A 19,049-nucleotide genomic window follows, 5' to 3' on the forward strand; every position below is an offset into this window, starting at 1 on the left:
GTGATATTATTTAAATCCTTTTTGATCAGTTCATGAGCTGTTGTTATTTGCTGGAGATTCTTCTGAGGGGATTTCTTCCCTTTGGTCATTTTGGATAGTCCCTGGATTGGTGAGGACCTGCAGGGCACTTCCCCTGTGCTGTGGTGTATAACTGGAGTTGGTGGGCGGAGCCGCAGTCAGACCTGATGTCTACCCCCAGCGCACCACTGGGGCCACAGTCAGACTGGTGTGTGCCTTCTCTTCTCCTCTCCTAGGGGCGGGATTCACTGTGGGGTGGGGTGGCTGTCTGGGCTACTTGCACACTGCCGGGCTTGTGCTGCTGGGGATCTGGCGTCTTAGCTGGGGTGGGTAGGCAAGGTGCACAGGGGCAGGAGGGGCAGGCTTAGCTTGCTTCTCCTTAGATGATCCACTTCAGGAGGGGCCCTGTAGCAGTTGGAGGGAGTCAGATCCGCTGCTGGAGGTTTGGCTCTGCAGAAGCACAGAGTTGGGTGTTTGTGTGGAGTGAGCAAGTTCCCTGGCAGGAACTGGTTCCCTTTGGGATTTTGGCTGGGGGATGGGCGAGAGAGATGGCGCTGGTGAGCGCCTCTATTTCCCACCAAACTGAGCTCTGTAGTCTGGGTGCTCAGCAGCTCTCCCTCCCTTTGTCCTCCAGCCTTCCCGCTTTCTGAGTAGAGCTGTTAACTTATGACCTCCCAGACGCTAAGTCACGCTTGGTGTCGGAACACAGTCTGTCAGGCCCCTCTGCTTTTGACAGCCAGACCCAGGGGCTCTGTTTGGCCTGCAGGCTGCCCCTTCTCCCCTGCTCCCTCCTGCCAGTCTGTGGACCGCGCACCGCCTCGCCGCCCTTCCTACCCTCTTCCGTGGGCCTCTCATCTGTGCTTGGCTCCAGAGACTCCGTTCTCCTAATCCTCTGGCGGTTTTCTGGGTTATTTAGGCAGGTGTAGGTGGAATCTAAGTGATCAGCAGGACGCGCGGTGAGCCCAGCGTCCTCCTATGCCGCCATCTTCCAACCCTCCTCCAAAATGTCAGCTACTTCTGACATCAGGGGGATCATCTGCTCCCGGACCACCACTGACCACAGGTACCTGAAACTGTTGAGCTCCCCTGAGCTTTTCGCTTTGTTGCAGGCTCTGGAGGCGGTAAGTCCCTCCTGGAGCCTAGCTCTGCAGCTGCTCTGTGAGGCGCTTTCAGACAGCAGGCATTTCCTTTCCTGGGCTGGGTCTGGGGTTAGACTGGGGGCACCCGCGAAACCGAGGGAGTCCGAGGTCGAATGGCAGCTCCAAGAAGAATTCTTAAACAAAATGTTGAAATAATATTTTCCTCATATACGAGTGTTAGAGGTTAAATTTAACACACCAATTTGATAAAATGAGAACAATTGGATGACGTGAAAATAAATAATCTCATGTATGTATTGCAAAAAATAATTTTGAAATGTGACTAAAAGGAATATGAATTAATAGTGCTTTTTCATTTCACACAATATGATTGGAATCTTTATGGTTATCTATTGTTTATCTAATCCTGCCATCTAGTGGACGTATGAAACTGAGATTAAAATTTTCTAGGCATTTCAGTGCTTATTAAAGATTTTACACATGAAAAAATATATATCTTTAAAAGATTCTCATATATTTTATCTTGAAGAATAAAGTTAAAGGAAGAATTGAGCCAAAAAGATAAATAAAATAACTGGCTTTACTTTAGGAAAAATAACTTTTATAAGGTGATATTCTTTTAGTCTAGCTATTTTATTTTTTTAATTTTTTAATGTTTATTTTTTGAGAGAGAGAGAGTCAGAGCACGAGCAGGGGAGGACTATAGATAGAGGGAGACACAGAATCAGAAGCAGGCTTCAGGCCCTGAGCTGTCAGCACAGAGCCCAAAAAGGGGCTCAAACCCATGAACCATGAGCACATGACCTGCCTGCAGTAGGACACTTAACCAATGAGCTACCCAGGATCCCCAACTGTTTTATTTTTCTTGAATTTCATTTCAGTAATTAACTATTACTTTCTAAAAGTACAGCTATAACTTTTATTTCATAAAGTGAGGCTTATTTTTGTTCTGTAATAAATGTGAAATTACTTTTGTACTTTCTTGCATTAATAATAATTGTATGACTGAAGCTTAATGTACCATATGTAAAATTTAAGTATTATAAACATACACTTTGAAGCATATATTTTAATTTATTATAGAATTAGCTAACTCTTATTATAGGCTATAAAAAGCATACTGCCCTTTTTAATAGTTATATGTAACTGCTGTTCATATAATTATTACACTTTCTCAATTTCATACAGACGAATCTTGGTTATATTTGCTTTAGTTCATTGCATTTATAACACATCATATTAATGGCACCTGAAATTCATTGTAACACACAAACAACATAGTTGTTACTAGCATCAACTTATTTTTACTTTTTACTTAGTACTTTTCATTGGGTAATATAAATTTAATAAACTATAGCATTATATAGTGTACAAATCATGGGCAAATTATAGACAGGAATTATGGATTTAAATCCTGGATCTCCTACTTGCAAAATTCTGAACTAACTGTACCTTAAACTCACTGTACCTGAAACTATAGGAATTCAAAAAAACCCCAAAGAATTGAACCAGAGTAACCTGACAGACATAATATTTCTCCTTGGTTTAATAATTTTATTAAAAATATAAGTTCAGTTCTCAGCCAAAGTTTGGTTATCTGCATTTACTAAATAGGTACCAGAGTCTATGAAACATCAGGTAGGTGCAAAAAACTGCTTTCTCAAAAGTTATAGGAAAAGACATTTAACTATACAAAGCCTAAAACATTAGAATGGTTTTGAAAACACTATAACTGTTATAAAATTGCAAGCCATTGTAGCCAATGTACTGATATATTTGTAACAATTGATTTTGGGCAGGCAAATAGCCTTATTTGTAGTATTTCAAGATTTTTGTGCTAAAATACTACCATGGTAATTTAAGTTAGCAACGTTATATCAGCTACCTTGCAAATTTCCAGAACATTAACAATTGGCCCCGTAAGTCATTACAAACAAGTTCCAGCATAACATTATTTCCACTTGGATATCTTTCTGTCATGTTATTCTTTCATTAGTATTGTATGTAGTTCTTTTTTTTAAGTTTAGTTTGAAGGGGAGTAGCAGATGGGGTGGGAGAGAGAATCCCAAGCAGGCTCTGCGTTGTCAGTGCAAAGCCTGAAATGGAGTTTGATCTCACAAACCATGAGATAATGACCTGCGCCAAAATCAAGAGTTGGACACTTAACCATCCAAGCCACCCAGGCACCCCTTTCGTTAATATTGTATGTAGTTCTGAGTCTCAGAATCAAGATGCTATAATTCTTGGGGTGACTAAGGTAAATTGGTATTCAACATTGATTCTTTCATCCTGTTATAATGAAAAAGCTTAGGAAACTGAAAAGTACATTTTTCAAACTACCTTGCTGCTAGAGTTTGGGATGTGATTATATTTGGCTCATCAAATATATTTGCATGAGATTACAAACCAAAAGAATTTTGTTCCTCTACATCCATGTTAACAGAGGTACCAGTATGAGGTTACCAGCTTCCTGGTTATCCATAGACAGATGGAGTTTGGGGATTTTATTATCTTTGTGTGTATTATAGTGAGCATGTAGTGGTTTCAGAACCCAGAGCAGTTGCAGTGTCTTCATGGCTGTGCAGGATTCTCTCTTCTAATGGTTTCCTTATAATGGAAGCTTCTGGATTGTGGCAGTGTCATTGTGTAACTTAGCAGGAAGATTTTTGACTCTAGAGTTTCCCTATTGATCTGGGCACTCTAATCATAAAAATCTCTTAGAAGTCCTTTAAAAATGCTATACTTATTCATATCTTTATAGTTTTGCTTAGCTGTCATAATTACACATGGCTTATTCAGTTACTGCCTTATTCGATTTGTCCCCATTATTGCTAAGATTTAAAACCTATACACATTTTTTTAGTTTTTATTTGCATTCTTTAATTCACTTTATTTTGCCTTCTACTCTGACTACTCCACCAAAATTGATTTTTCTAAAGTCATCAAGGATATTTGTGTTACCAAATCTAAATTTTTTTTAATGTTTATTCATTTTTGAAACAGACACAGAGTGCAAGCAGGGGAGGGGCAGAGAGGGAGGGAGACACAAAATCTGAAACTAGCTCCAGGCTCTGAGCTGTCAGCACAGAGACCGATATAGGGCTCGAACCCACAAACTGTGAGATCGTGACTTGAGCCGAAGTCGGAGGCACAACTTAGCCATCCAGGAGTCCCTGTGTTACCAAATATAAAGGATACATTCTAGATCTCATACAAGGAAAATATGGTCTAAACATAAAGCCAAGGGTATGACTAAAATCATTTGTTAAGACTTCGAAAAGTTCTAAGGTTGGGTTTCAGTATATAGTGCAGTCTGATAAAAAGCCTTCTAAAGAGTTTAAGGGTGTGCCTCTTAGATTTTATCAAACAATAGTGTTTTCAGGAAGTTTCAGGGTGTGACTCTCAGTCATTTCAATAGAAATCCAAAGTACAGAGTGCATATTTTAAGGAAATTTGTGGGCATGGCATTAGTGTAATGAAGTGAACCCCAATGGGACTTGAGGGACACTCACAAAGTGTTAAAGATAAGTACATTCACAGAAACACTGCCAGTTTGAACTGACATGGCCACAGACAAGTAGGAAATATATATATATATATATATATATATATATATATATATATATATATAAAGCCTTTTGACCACTAGATACTACTGATGAAAAGCAAACTGAAAAAAAAAAAAAAACAAGAAAACAAAACACTCAACTGCAAACATGTACTACCTTTCATGAAGATGGAAGGGTGATTCTGAGAGCAGAACCAGGAGACCAGGGAGACAGGAAATTATTGCTAGGCAGGCATAGGATGGTGTGGAACCTCAAGTATCTGACTGGCTGGATTTTAGAATTGTTATGGCTATTGTGCCTCTAATTTCCCCTTTTGTGAAGAGGACCATCTATATAGCACTTATGCTATTACTGTCCCACTATTGTATGGTGGTGATATGAGAGATAGATAACTTGTTCCTTTCATTCCCAAGTCTTCAGATGGAAAAGAAATGTACTTGAGGTTCTCTGCTTATTAAAATATATGAGGAGCTTCATCCACAACATAACCTAATTTGGATGATGACATCGTGAACTTTGAACTGATTCTGTAATAGCATGATGCTTTTGGGTACCTTTCTATCATAAGCTAAACTCCAAGACCTGACTTTTACTTCCCACCTGCTTGTACTCACTGACCTTTGTCCCACATTTTCCCTTAAGCTCTTCTTTCCAGCTAATATCTTAGCTCAGGCAAATGGAAAGTGAAACTGCCCATAAATTGATAGCAATTGCCCTGACAACGCCTCCATCCAGCCCAGACCACCCAGACCAGTTTGCACTTATCACCTGTGTATGCATGTACAAATAGATCATTAAGTGACCTCTAGAATGACTGAAAACTACCTTTACCTCATGATAATACTAAAATATCTGCCCAAGGAGGAGCATAAGCCTCATTTACATAGCATACAATGTGTGTATAGGCATGTATCATTAAGACACATGCTTGACCTTATGCCCGCCTCTATGTACCATGACGAGGCTTCCCTATCTAATTTTTTATCCTAACCCTAAATTTAAAAAAAAGCCACTCATCCTTGTTTGGGGAGTCACAGCTTTGGAAGTCATTCTCTGTGATCTCCGTATTTGCTGCAAATGAAGTTTTCTTTGTGAGACAGCTCAACCTGGTGAGGTTTCTGATTTGCCAAGGAACAAACTCACATTGGTTTAGTTACATTAAGAAAGGATGAATATATTTTACCAACAAGAAGGACAAATATTTTTTTCCAGAAGAATTTGACACTGATACTTTTAAAATATATCAACAAGTTCTTTGATACTCCTTTCTTCAAGATGTACAAACTAATTCCCCTCCACTGAATGTGTTCTGGATTTAGTAAATCACTTCTAATGAATGGAATAAATAAAAGTGATGGTAGATGGCTTCAGAAAATAAGTGTTGAAAGGCATTATAATTGCATTTCTGCTCTTTTTCTTAGATTATTATCTCTGGGGGAAGTTTCCTACTGTTTCCAGAAGATGCTGACATGGAAAGTGACTAGGTTCATGATGCCATAAAAAAAAAATGTTATAGACCAGGAAGCTTAAACAATACACATTTATTTCTCACAATTTTGGAGGCTTGGAAGTCCAAGATAAAGGTGTTGGATAATTTACTTTCTAGGGAGATCTGTTTTCCTTATTATGTCCTCACATGGCAGAGAAATAGGGATTGAGGGTGAGTGCTCACAATATTTTCTGTCTCTTACTATAAGAGCACTAATGAATCCCATCATAAGAGCTTGCACCCTTATGACCTAATTATCACCTACAGTTCTCATCTCCAAATACCATTATATTGGGGATTAGGACTTCAACATATGAATTTGGGGATACACAAACATGCAGTCCATACCATAGAGGAAATGAGGCCTCTGGCTAACAATCCCAAAGGAATTTAAGCATCCTGACAACAGCCCTGTGAGTGAGCCAACTTAGAAGTGGATCCTCAACTTCCAGTCAAATTTTCAGAAGACTGCAGCCCAGACTGAGAGCTTAATTGAAGCCTCATGAGAGACTAAGAACCTGAAAGATCCAGCTAAATTGCTCTCAGATTTTCAACCATTAGCAACTGTGCGAGATGATAAATGTTTGTTGTTTTGAGCTGATAAATTTTGGGTGAATTTTGACATGAATAAATTACTATAATAGAAATTTTGCTTTAAGCATAATTAGTTAATTTCATTTTCTTGAAACGTTGATTGGTTTCTAGATATCACACTCATGGTTTTCTCTTCCCTCTCTGGGTACTTATTTTCAGATGAATCTACCATTCCATTATCAATTTATAAATATTTAAAGTTGAGTTCATCTTAACTCCACTAGTCCTTTTTAAAATGTTTCTGTATACATCCAAACCCTAAGTGGTCTCCTGTAGACTTATGGCTTTAAATATAACCTTTATGAAGATTACTTTGTAATTTATAAATCAGCCCACATCTCTCCCCTGATCTCCAGAACCATGTGTCTCTTTGATTTTTTTACTTCTGAAAACCAAAAGTTAGTTTGAAGTATTTTATATATATATACATATATATACATAGTTATATATAGTTATATATAGTTATATATAGTTATATATATAGTTATATATATCTACATATAATTATATATATAATTATATATCTATGGTTAAACTATATATATATATAGATAGATTTTTTCCAATATATGAAGTTTATTGTCAAATTGGTTTCCATACAACACCCAGTGCTCATCCCAAAAGGTGCCCTCCTCAATACCCATCACCCACCCTCCCCTCCCTCCCACCCCCCATAAACCCTCAGTATGTTCTCAGTTTTTAAATTTCTCTTTTTAACGTTTTACTTATTTTTGAGACAGAGAGAGACAGAGCATGAATGAGGGAGGGTCAGAGAGAGAGGGAGACACAGAATCCGAAACAGGCTCCAGGCTCTGAGCTGTCAGCACAGAGCCCGAACCGGGGCTCGAACTCAAAGACCGTGAGATCATGACCTGACCTGAAGTCGGACTCTTGACCAACTGAGCCACCCAGGCGCTCCTGTTCTCAGTTTTTAAGAGTCTCTTATGCTTTGGCTCTCTTCCACTTTAACCTCTTTTTTTTTTCTTCCCCTCCCCCATGGGTTTCTATTAAGTTTCTCAGGATCCACATAAGAGTGAAACTATATAGTATCTGTCTTTCTCTGTATGGCTTATTTCACTTAGCATCACACTCTCCAGTTCCATGTTGCTACAAAGGGCCATATTTCATTCATTCTCATTGCCATGTAGTACTCCATTGTGTATATGAACCACAATTTCTTTATCCATTCATCAGTTAATGGACATTTAGGCTCTTTCCATAATTTGGCTATTGTTGAGAGTGCTGCCATAAACATCGGGGTACAAGTGCCCGTATGCATCAGTACTCCTGTATCCCTTGGGTAAATTCCTAGCAGTGCTATTGCTGGCTCATAGGGTAGGTCTCTTTTTAATTTTCTGAGGAACGTCCACACTGTTTTCCAGAGTGGCTGCACCAATTTGCATTCCCACCAACAGTGCAAGAGGGTTCCCGTTTCTCCACATCCTCTCCAGCATCTATAGTCTCCTGATTTGTTCATTTTGGCCACTCTGACTGGCGTGAGGTGATATCTGAATGTGGTTTTGATTTGTATTTCCTTGATAAGGAGCGATGTTGAGCATCTTTTCATATGCTTGTTGCCTATCCAGATGGCTTCTTTAGAGAAGTGTCTATTCATGTTTTCTGCCCATTTCTTCACTGGGTTATTTGTTTTTCGGGTGTGGAGTTTGGTGACCTCTTTATAGATTTTGGATACTAGCCCTTTGTCCGATATGTCATTGGCAAATATCTTTTCCCATTAAGTTGGTTACCTTTTAGTTTTGTTGGTTGTTTCCTTTGCTGTGCAGAAGCTTTTTATCTTCATAAGGTCCCAGTAGTTCATTTTTGCTTTTAATTCCCTTGCCTTTGGGGATGTGCCAAGTAAGAAACTGCTACGGCTGACGACAGAGAGGTCTTTTCCTGCTTTCTTCTCTAGGGTTTTGATGGTTTCCTGTTTCACATGCAGGTCGTTTATCCATTTTGAATTTACTTTTGTGAGTGGTGTCAGAAAGTGGTCTAGTTTCAACCTTCTGCATGTTGCTGTCCAGTTCTCCCAGCACCATTTGTTAAAGAGACTGTCTTTTTTCCATTGGATGTTCTTCCCTGCTTTGTCAAAGATGAGTTGGCCATACGTTTGTGGGTCTAGTTCTGGGGTTTCTATTCTATTCCATTGGTCTATGTGTCTGTTTTTGTGCCAAGACCATGCTGTCTTGATGATGACAGCTTTGTAGTAGAGTCTAAAGGCTGGGATTGTGATGCCTCCTGCTTTGGTCTTCTTCTTCAAAATTACTTTGGCTATTCGGGGCCTTTTGTGGATCCGTATGAATTTTAGAATTGCTTGTTCTAGTTTCGAGAAGAATGCTGGTGTAATTTTGATTGGGATTGCATTGAATGTATAGATAGCTTTGGGTAGTATTGACATTTTGACAATATTTATTCTTCCAATCCATGAGCACGGAATGTTTTTCCATTTCTTTATATCCTCTTCAGTTTCCTTCATAAGCTTTCTATACTTTTCAGCATACAGATCTTGTACATCTTTGGTTAGATTTATTCCTAGGTATTGTATGCTTCTTGGTGCAATTGTGAATGGGATCAGTTTCTTTATTTGTCTTTCTGTTGCTTATTGTTAGTGTATAAGAATGCAACTGATTTCTGTACATTGATTTTGTATCCTGCAACTTTGCTGAATTCATGTATCAGTTCTAGCAGAGTTCTGGTGGAGTCTATCGGATTTTCCATGTATAATATCATGTCACCTGCAAAAAGTGAAAGCTTGACTTCATCTTTGCGAATTTGGATGCCTTTGATTTCCTTTTGTTGTCTGATTGCTGATGCTAGAACTTCCAACACTATGTTAAACAACAGCGGTGAGAGTGGACATCCCTGGTGTGTTCCTGACCTCAGGGGGAAAGCTCTCAATTTTTCCCCATTGAGGATGATGTTAGCTGTGGGCTTGTCATAAATGGCTTTGATGATCTTTAAGTATGTTCCTTCTATCCCAACTTTCTCATGTTTTTTTTTATTAAGAAATGGTGCTGAATTTTGTCAAAGGCCTTTTCTGCATCGATTGACAGGATCATATGGTTCTTATCTTTCCTTTGATTAATGTGATGTATCACATTGATTGATTTGCAAATGTTGAACCAGCCCTGCATCCCAGGAATAAATCTCAGTTGATTATGGTGAATAATTCTTTTTATATGCCGTTGATTTCGATTTGCTAGTATCTTATTGAGAATATTTGTATCCATATTCATCAGGGATATTGGCCTGTAGTTCTCTTTCTTACTGGGTCACTGTCTGGTTCAGGAATCAAAGTAATACTGGCTTCATGGAATGAGTCTGGAATTTTTCCTTCCCTTTCTATTTCTTGGAATAGCTTGAGAAGGATAGGTATTATCTCTGCTTTAAACATCTGGTAGAACTCCCCTGGGAAGCCATCTGGTCCTGGACTCTTATTTGTTGGGAGATTTTTGATAACCGATTCAATTTCTTCGCTGGTTATGGGTCTGTTCAAGCTTTCTCTTTCCTCCTGATTGAGTTTTGGAAGAGTGTGGGTGTTCAGGAATTTGTCCATTTCTTCCAGGTTGTCCAATTTGTTGGCATATAGTTTTTCATAGTATTCCCTGATAGTTGTTTGTATCTCTGAGGGATTGGTTGTAATGATTCCATTTTCATTCATGATTTTATCTATTTGGGTCATCTCCCTTTTCTTTTTGAGAAGCCTGGCTAGAGGTTTGTCAATTTTGTTCATTTTTTCAAATAACCATCTCTTGGTTTCATTGATCTGCTCTACAGTTTTTTTAGATTCTATATTGTTTATTTCTGCTCTGATCTTTATTATTTCTCTTCTTCTGCTGGGTTTAGGCTGCCTTTGTTGTTCTGCTTCTACTTCCTTTAGGTGTGCTGTTAGATTTTGTATTTGGGATTTTTCTTGTTTCTTGAGATAGGCCTGGATTGCAATGTATTTTCCTCTCAGGACTGCCTTCACTGCATCCCAAAGCATTTGGATTGTTGTATTTTCATTTTCATTTGTTTCCATATATCTTTTAATTTCTTCTCTAATTGCCTGGTTGACCCATTCATTCTTTAGTAGGGTGTTCTTTAACTTCCATGCTCTTGGAGGTTTTCCAGACTTTTTTCTGTGGTTGATTTCAAGCTTCATCACATTGTGGTCTGAGAGTATGCATGGTATGTTTTCAATTCTTGTATACTTATGAAGAGCTGTTTTGTGTCACATTATGTGATCTATGTTGGAGAGGGTTCCATGTGCACTCGAGAAGAAAGTATATTCTGTTGCTTTGGGATGCAGAGTTCTAAATAGATCTGTCAAGTCCATCTGATCCAATGTATCCTTCAGGGCCCTTGTTTCTTTATTGATGGTGCGTCGAGATGATCTAACCATTTCTGTAAGTGGTGTGTTAAAGTCCCCTGCAGTTACCACATTCTTATCAATAAGGTTGCTTATTTTTGTGAGAGATTGTTTTATATATTTGGGGGCTCCCATATTCGATGCATAGACATTTATATTTGTTAGCTCTTCCTGATGTATAGACCCTGTGATTAGTATATAATGCCCTTCTATATCTCTTGTTACAGCCTTTAATTTAAAGTCTAGTTTATCTGATATAAGTATGACTACTCCAGCTTTCTTTTGGCTTCCAGTGGTATGATAAATAGTTCTGCATCCCCTCACCCTCAATCTGAAGGGTTCCTCAGGTCAAAATGAGTCTCTTGTGGATAGCAAATAGATGGGTCTTGTTTTTTTTATCTCTTCTGAAACCCTATGTCTTTTGGTTTGCACATTTAATCCATTTACATTCAGTGTTATTCTAGAAAAATATGGGTTTAGAGTCATTGTGATATCCGTAGGTTTCATGCTTCTAGCGATGTCTCTGGTACTTGTCTCACAGGATCCCCCTTAGGATGTCTTGTAGGGCTGGTTTAGTGGTGACAAATTCCTTCAGTTTTTGTTTGTTTGGGAAGACCTTTATCTCTCCTTCTATTCTAAATGACAGACTTGCTGGATAAAGGATTCTCAGCTGCATATTTTTTCTGTTCATCACATTGAAGATCTCCTGCCATTCATTTCTGGCCTGCCAAGTTTCAGTAGAGAGACAAGTCACTAGTCTTATCAGTCTCCCTTTATATGTTAGAGCACGTTTATCTCTAGCTGCTTTCAGAGTTTTCTCTTTATCCTTGTATTTTGCCAGTTTCACTATGATATGTCGTGCAGAAGATTGATTCAAGTTATGTCTGAAGGGAGTTCTCTGTGCCTCTTGGATTCCAATGCCTTTTTCCTTCACCAGATCAGGGAAGTTCTCAGCTATGATTTCTTCAGGTACACCTTCAGCACCTTTCCCTCTCTCTTCCTCCTCTGGAATCCCAATTATGCATATATTATTTCTCTTTAATGCATCACTTAGTTCTCTCATTTTCCCCTCATACTCCTGGATTTTTTTATCTCTCTTTTTCTCAGCTTCTTCTTTTTCCATAATTTTATCTTCTAGTTCACCTATTCTCTCCCCTGCCTCTTCAATCCGAGCCATAGTTGTCTCCATTTTATTTTGCAGCTCGTTAATAGCATTTTTTAGCTCCTCTTGGCTCTTCCTTAGTCCCTTGATCTCTGTAGCAAGAGATTCTCTGCTGTCTTTTATACTGTTTTCACGCCCAGTGATAATTTTATGACTATTATTCTAAATTCACTTTCTGTTATATTGTTTAATTCATTTTGATCTGTTCGTTAGTTGTTATTTTCTGGACGTTTTTCTGAAGGGAATTCTTCTGTTTCGTCATTTTGGATAGTCACTGGAGTGGCGTGGGACTTTGGGGCACTTCCATTGTGCTATCTTGAATAACTAGCTTTGGTGGGCGGGGCCTTAGTCAGACCTGATGTCTGCCCACAACCCACCACTGGGGCCACAGTCAGACTGGTGTGTGCCTTCTCTTCCCCTCTCCTAGGGGCGGGTTCACTGTGGGGTGATATGTCCCAGCTGGCTACTTGCACACTGCCAGGCTTGTGGTGCTGGGGATCTGGCTTATTAGCTGGGGTGGATCGGCAAGGTGCACGGGCGCTGGAGGGGCAGGCTCAGCTCGCTTTTCCTTCGGAGATCCGATTCAGGAGGGGCCCCACACCACCAGGAGGGAGTCACACCCGCCTGAGGGATGGATAGGCAGAAGCACAGTGTTGGGTGTTTGCGCCGTGCAAGCAAGTTCCCTGGAAAGTAACTGGTTCCCTTTGGGATTTTGGCTGGGGGGTGGGCGAGGGAGATGGCTCTGGTGAGCGTCTTTGTTCCGTGCCAAGCTGAGCTCTGTCATCTGGGCTCAACAACTCTCCCTTCCATTGTCCTCCAGCACTCCCATTCTCTGAGCAGAGCTGTTAGCTTATAACCTTCCAGATGTCAAGTCCTTCTTGCTGTCTGAACACACTTCCTCCAGCCCGTCCTCTTTTGCAAGCCAAACTCTGGGGCTCTGCCTGGCTGATGGGCTGCAACTCCACCCTGCCTCCCTCCTGCCAGTCCGTGCAGCGCACACCACCTCTCCGCCCTTCCTACCCTCTTCTGTGGGCCTCTCGTCTGCGCTTGGCTCCAGAGACTCCATTCTGCTAGTCTTCTGGCAGTTTTCTGGGTTATTTAGGCAGGTGTAGGTGGAATCTAAGTGATCAGCAGGATGTGCCATGAGCCCAATGTCCTCCTACGCCACCATCTTCCCAGGATCCCTATATATATATATATAGTTAATTATATTGATTGATTGATTGATTGATTGATTGATTTAGAGTGTGGGAGGGCAGAGAGATAGGGGAGAAAGAATCCCAAGCAGGCTTCGCACTGTCAGCACAGAGCCCAATGCAGGGATCAATCACATGAACCCTGAGACCATTACCTGAGCAAAAACTGGGAGTCAGATGCCCAAATTACTGAGGCACCTAGGCACCCCTGATGTATTTTAAGTTGATGTTTTGCGGAATTAACGTGAGTCAAGTGTAGACTCAACTTTTAATGACATTTTTAGACCATATAATTGTGTACAGTTGAAGTTCATGTTGATCAAATTCAAGAATATGAAAATCAGTAACTTTGTTCACAAAGCATGTTATTTGTTAGGACAACAAATTAGTCCTCTGGGTTTACTGGCCACGTGCATGCATGAGCCTGTATCTTGCTCATAATTATTTAATTAAACTTTGGTATAATTAATTTTTTATAATAAATTCTTAACATTGAGAGCTTAAGGCTAGTGAGTAATATTAACTGAAATTGAAATTAATGTATTATTTCCCTTTTTCAATTTTTATTCACAATCTGTGTACTAGTGATGTTGTTGATTGGATTAAATTTGTGATAACCATTAAAATAATTCAGCTTGTGGTATTGCATTTGGTGATTAATATCGATAAAATTCCCAGAAGACTGTATTACCACTTTACAGATGAAAATATCACTACGATATGAGATATCAGTGTGGAACTCCCCCCAATGCCTTGTGTTTAGTCGTGAATAAAATATTTGAAACATTGAGATACACATTGGCAAGTCAAGATCAAAGTAGAACAGTATTAAAATGTTACAAAATGAGATGAGCAGTTAAATAATGAGATATTTTAATTTGCCTTTTGCTTTTATTTCTCTCTCAGCAGGCTGAGTGAAATTTATCTGGATTCTGGCTCTTATTAAATTAGTCTTAGAACATTCTTATGGGTGCTGATATTTTCCTTTTAGTCACAGTCTCTGAGCTCTGTTGATACATGAAAGTAAAAATGGAAATAAAATCTTAAAATTTAAATTGAACCAAATTAGGACATTAATATATGAATTAATATCATTCTAACATGGAAAATTTTATATTCTCAACTTTTGAAAACTACTTAGAAATAACTAGTTTTGTTTTCTAATTTTCTGCAACTACCTCTATTTAAAATACCTGAACATTTTAAAATTAATTTTCATTTTTACTGAAGTGTAGTTGACACACAATATTACATTAGTTTCAGGTATACAACATGTTGATTAGACAACTATATACATAATGCTATACTCACTATAATTGTAGCTAACATCTGTTACCAAAAAATCATTATTACAATGCCATTGTCTATATTCCCTGTGTTGTAACTTCCATTCCCCTGACATATTCATTCCATATTTTAAGCTCATACATCCCACTCTTCTTTACCCATTTTGCCCATTCCTTCCCCCCCACCCTACAACCACCAATTTGTATGGGTCTATTTCTGCTTTTGTTTTGTTTTGTTTTGTTTTTATTAACTTTGTTTTTTAGATTCCAAATATAAATGAAATCATTCAGTATTTGTCTTTCTCTGATTTATTTGATTTAGCATATTATCCTCTAGGTCCATCCATATTGTCACAAATGACAAGATCTAATTTTTTTTATGTCTGAGTAAAATTCCTGTTTTGTGTGTGTGTGTGTGTGTGTCCACATATTTTTCAATATATATCTTCTCAGGCAAGGAAAACAAACCAGAACATTTACAGCACTGAACATAAAGGACATACATGTACATAAATGGCTTGGCCAATGTGGGGGATAAGCTTAGGAATCCCTAGGCTTACACCAATGGGTTAACAAGGCATAAAGAAATCAATTGCTCACACCTGAGTTTGGGTAAACCAGATTGGCACCCCAAAATACAGAGGGGGTGCAGAGTCCCCAGAATAGAGACGGAGGGGCAAAGGCCTAAAATGAGAACAGCACAAAGGTGCCCAATACATAGGTATATGAAATAAACAAGATTAGATGTTCAGAGTGGAAGCACCCCCAATTTAGTACTATTGCAGAAAAGCTGCTTTCACAGGAGGATAGGGCCAAGTTAGTGAATTAGACTATTGGTGAATTGGACTATGGACTGCTTCACTGCAGGCAAAGCAGCCCAGAGTGGAAATGGTTAACAAAAGAAAAGATGCCTTATTGACCCTGAGGTTATTTCCCCTATCTGTCTCATCCCCTAGGCTAGCTAAGATAAAACAGGCTTGGAACCTCCTGTCTGTCATTAACAACCATCTACCCATTTGCCCAGTGCCAGGATTTTGTTTTATATTGACCCAAACCCCAAACACTGTATATCTTCAAAACCCCCCTCTTCCCTCATGCCCCCAAGTTAATGTCCACAGTTTCTTTGTCTCTTTGTACACTCCCATCACATTTGTAAGCCTTCTGATCTGAATAAATATGAAGCAAGGACCCTTATTTGGGGCTCTTGTCTTTTCCTGGACATTAGCCGTCTCTTGCTTCAATTCTGCATCCTCTCTTTTGCTGGCCAAAGAAGAACTTTAGACTTAGAGTCTACGACAGGCCAAGCCTAGTGACCAATGATGGTGGTTAATGTGAATACTAAATAAGAGACCCAAATGTTGAAAGATGAATTCACAAAAAAAAGAGAGTTATACTATACATAAAATCAAGTAATATTTAAACCATGAAGAAAGTGGAATTTACAGAGAAACCCTGGGCTAATGTCTGTATAACTATTTCCTGACAAAAGGAAACTGCAGGTCCAAGTCCTTTAGACCTCACTGAAAGGAAAATCTCTGAGAACAATTGTTGGTTTGAGAATAGGGGTATAATTGAGTTTCTCAAGAGGATGACTACTCTTTTAAAGAAAATATTTCTATCTGATGGGGTCGAAGCTACAAGTTGATAAGAAACATATTGGTTAGATTTTGTCATTTTTACTTATTGTAAATATATACAGCCATTCTAAAATGCTCATAAAATTATACATCGTTTGTAAAAATGCAGTGAATAAGTGTAAGTAGCTGTGATATTATGATGAGTTAATAATAGTTAATAATGGTTTCCTGAGTAAAATAGGAACTAAATGAATTGGTAGAATGGAGTGACTTTCAATAAATGAAGAATGGCATCTTATGAATTGGTACAAAAGAGCATAATTGGAAATTAGAATGAAATATAATTATATTAGTCCATGTTGTATTAAAGAATGGTATTAAGTACAATTAAAATTCAATAACCATAACATTTACTAAGTAGTGCCAAGGACAAGGAGTGGATCCTGTCACCAAGCTGTGCCACCTGATCAAGGACATGAAGATCAAGTCCCTGGAGGAGAGCTATCTCTTCTCCCTGCCTTTCAAGGAGTCTGAGAGCATTGACTTTTTCCTGATGCATCCCTCAAGGATGAAGTTTTAAAGATTAGGCTTGTGCAAGAGCAGATCCATGATGGCCAGTGGACCAGGTTCAAGGCACTTGCTGCCATTGGAGATTACAATAGGCATGTCGTTCTCAGTGTTAAGTGTTCCAAGGAGGTAGCCACTGCCATCCATGGGGTCATCAACCTGGCAAAGCTTTCCATTTATTGCATGTGTCAAGGCTACTGGGAGAACAACATAAGCAAACCCCACACTGTCCTATGCAAGATGGACCAGCCACTGTGCTTCTGTGCTTGTGTGCTTCATCCCTGCCCCAGAGGTATTGGCATTGTTCCCAAGAAGCTACTGATGATGTCTGGTATTGACAATGGCTACACCTCGACCAGGGGCTGCACTGCCACCCTGGACAACTTCACCAAAGCCATTTGTGATGCCATGTCCAAAACCTACAGCAATCTCACAACTCACCTCTGGTAAAAGACTGTGTTCAACAAGTCTCCCTATCAGGAACTCAGTGACCATCTTGTGAAGACTCACACCAGAATCTCTGTGCAGAGGTCCCATGCTCCAGGTGTGTCCAACACAGATTTATACAAGAAAATTAAAGCGAAATAAAGCATCTTAAAAAAAGAAAAAAACAAACACAGCAAAACAAAACCATTTATTAAGTAGAATAATGCATTAATGCAACCATTGCATTAAGAGGCTTAATCATTATTCCCAATATTGAAGTTATTGATGAGTACAGTAGGAAAAATCACTTATAATAATATAGCTGAATTTATTGTAGATAAAATATGATCATAAATATATTGCAAGTGCTTGTACAAAGGGTGTGAAATCCAGAGAATAACTTAGATTGCTATTCATGTGTTGGATAACAATCTAAAATAAATTGAGTTTTGTATATTAATTGCCTTGCTAAGCTATAAATATAATTAGTAATGTAGCATAATGAATGCTATGATGTATAAAAATATGTATTGTTTTCAAATGATTTTAAATCTTGAATTCCAATATACATAACATGCAGTGTTATATTAGTTCAAAACATACAATATCGTGATTCAACAATTCTATATATTGCCCAGTGTTTGTTAAGATAAATATACTCTTAATTTGATTCACTTATTTCCCCATGCCCTCACCCACCTCCTCTCTGGTAAAAATCTGTTTATTGTTAATATTTAAGAGCCTCCTTTTTGGTTTGTGTCTTTATTTTTCCTTTGTTCATTTGTTTTTATTCTCAAATTCCACATGTGACTGAAATCATATGGTGTTTGTTTTCCTGTGACTGACTCATTTTAATTATACCCTCTAGATTATACTCTCTAAATCCATCCAGGTTATTGAAAATGGCAAGATTTCATTCTTTTTATATAGCTGAATAATATTTCATTGCATATATATATACCACTTTTTTATCCACTCACATAACAGTGCACACTTGGCCTGCTTCAATAATTTGTCCATTGTAAATAATGCTGCAGTAAACATAAATTGTGCATATACCCATAGTGTTTTCATATTATTTGGGTAAACACCTAGTAGTGTCATTACTGCATTATATGGTAATTCTATTTTTAATTTTTTAAGGAACCCATAGTGTTTCCCACAGTAGTTGCACCAGTATGCATTCTCACCAAAAATGCACAAGGGATTCTTTTTTCCACTTCTTTGCCAACATTTGTTTCTTGTCCTTTTGATTTTAGCCATTCTGATATATGGAGTGATATCTCATTGTGGTTTTGATTTGCATCCTCCTCATGATGAATGATGTTGAACATATTTTCCTGTGTCTGTTGGCTGTTTGTATATTTCCTTTAGATAATATCTGTTAATGTCTTCTGCCCTTTTTTATTGGATTTTTTTTGTTTTGATTGGTATAAGTTATTTATATATTTTAGTTACTGACCCTTTATCGGATATGTCATTTGCAAATGTTTTTTTTTTTCCATTCAATAAGTTGTCTTCTAATTTTGTTGATTGTTTCTTTCACTGTGCAGAAGCTTTTTATTTTGATATAATACCAGTAGATTTTTTGTTTGTTTTTTTGGGAGGGGTGTTTTTTCTTTTGTTTCCCTTCCCTCAGAAAACATATCTAGAAAATATTCCTACAAATGATGTCAGAGAAATTACTGCCTGCAGTCTCTTCTCGGATTTTTAT

At 38.4% G+C, this 19,049-nt stretch overlaps 1 pseudogene; it reads left to right on the forward strand.

The window, feature by feature from the left end:
- The first annotated feature begins 1,022 nt into the window (after positions 1–1,022).
- Positions 1,023–17,497, forward strand: LOC121025215 (40S ribosomal protein S2-like; annotated as a pseudogene).
- The last annotated feature ends 1,552 nt before the right edge of the window (positions 17,498–19,049 follow it).

The sequence above is a fragment of the Herpailurus yagouaroundi genome, unplaced genomic scaffold (assembly GCF_014898765.1).
Source record: "Herpailurus yagouaroundi ecotype Mexico unplaced genomic scaffold, PumYag 67555, whole genome shotgun sequence".
In the NCBI taxonomy this organism is placed as follows: domain Eukaryota; kingdom Metazoa; phylum Chordata; class Mammalia; order Carnivora; family Felidae; genus Herpailurus; species Herpailurus yagouaroundi.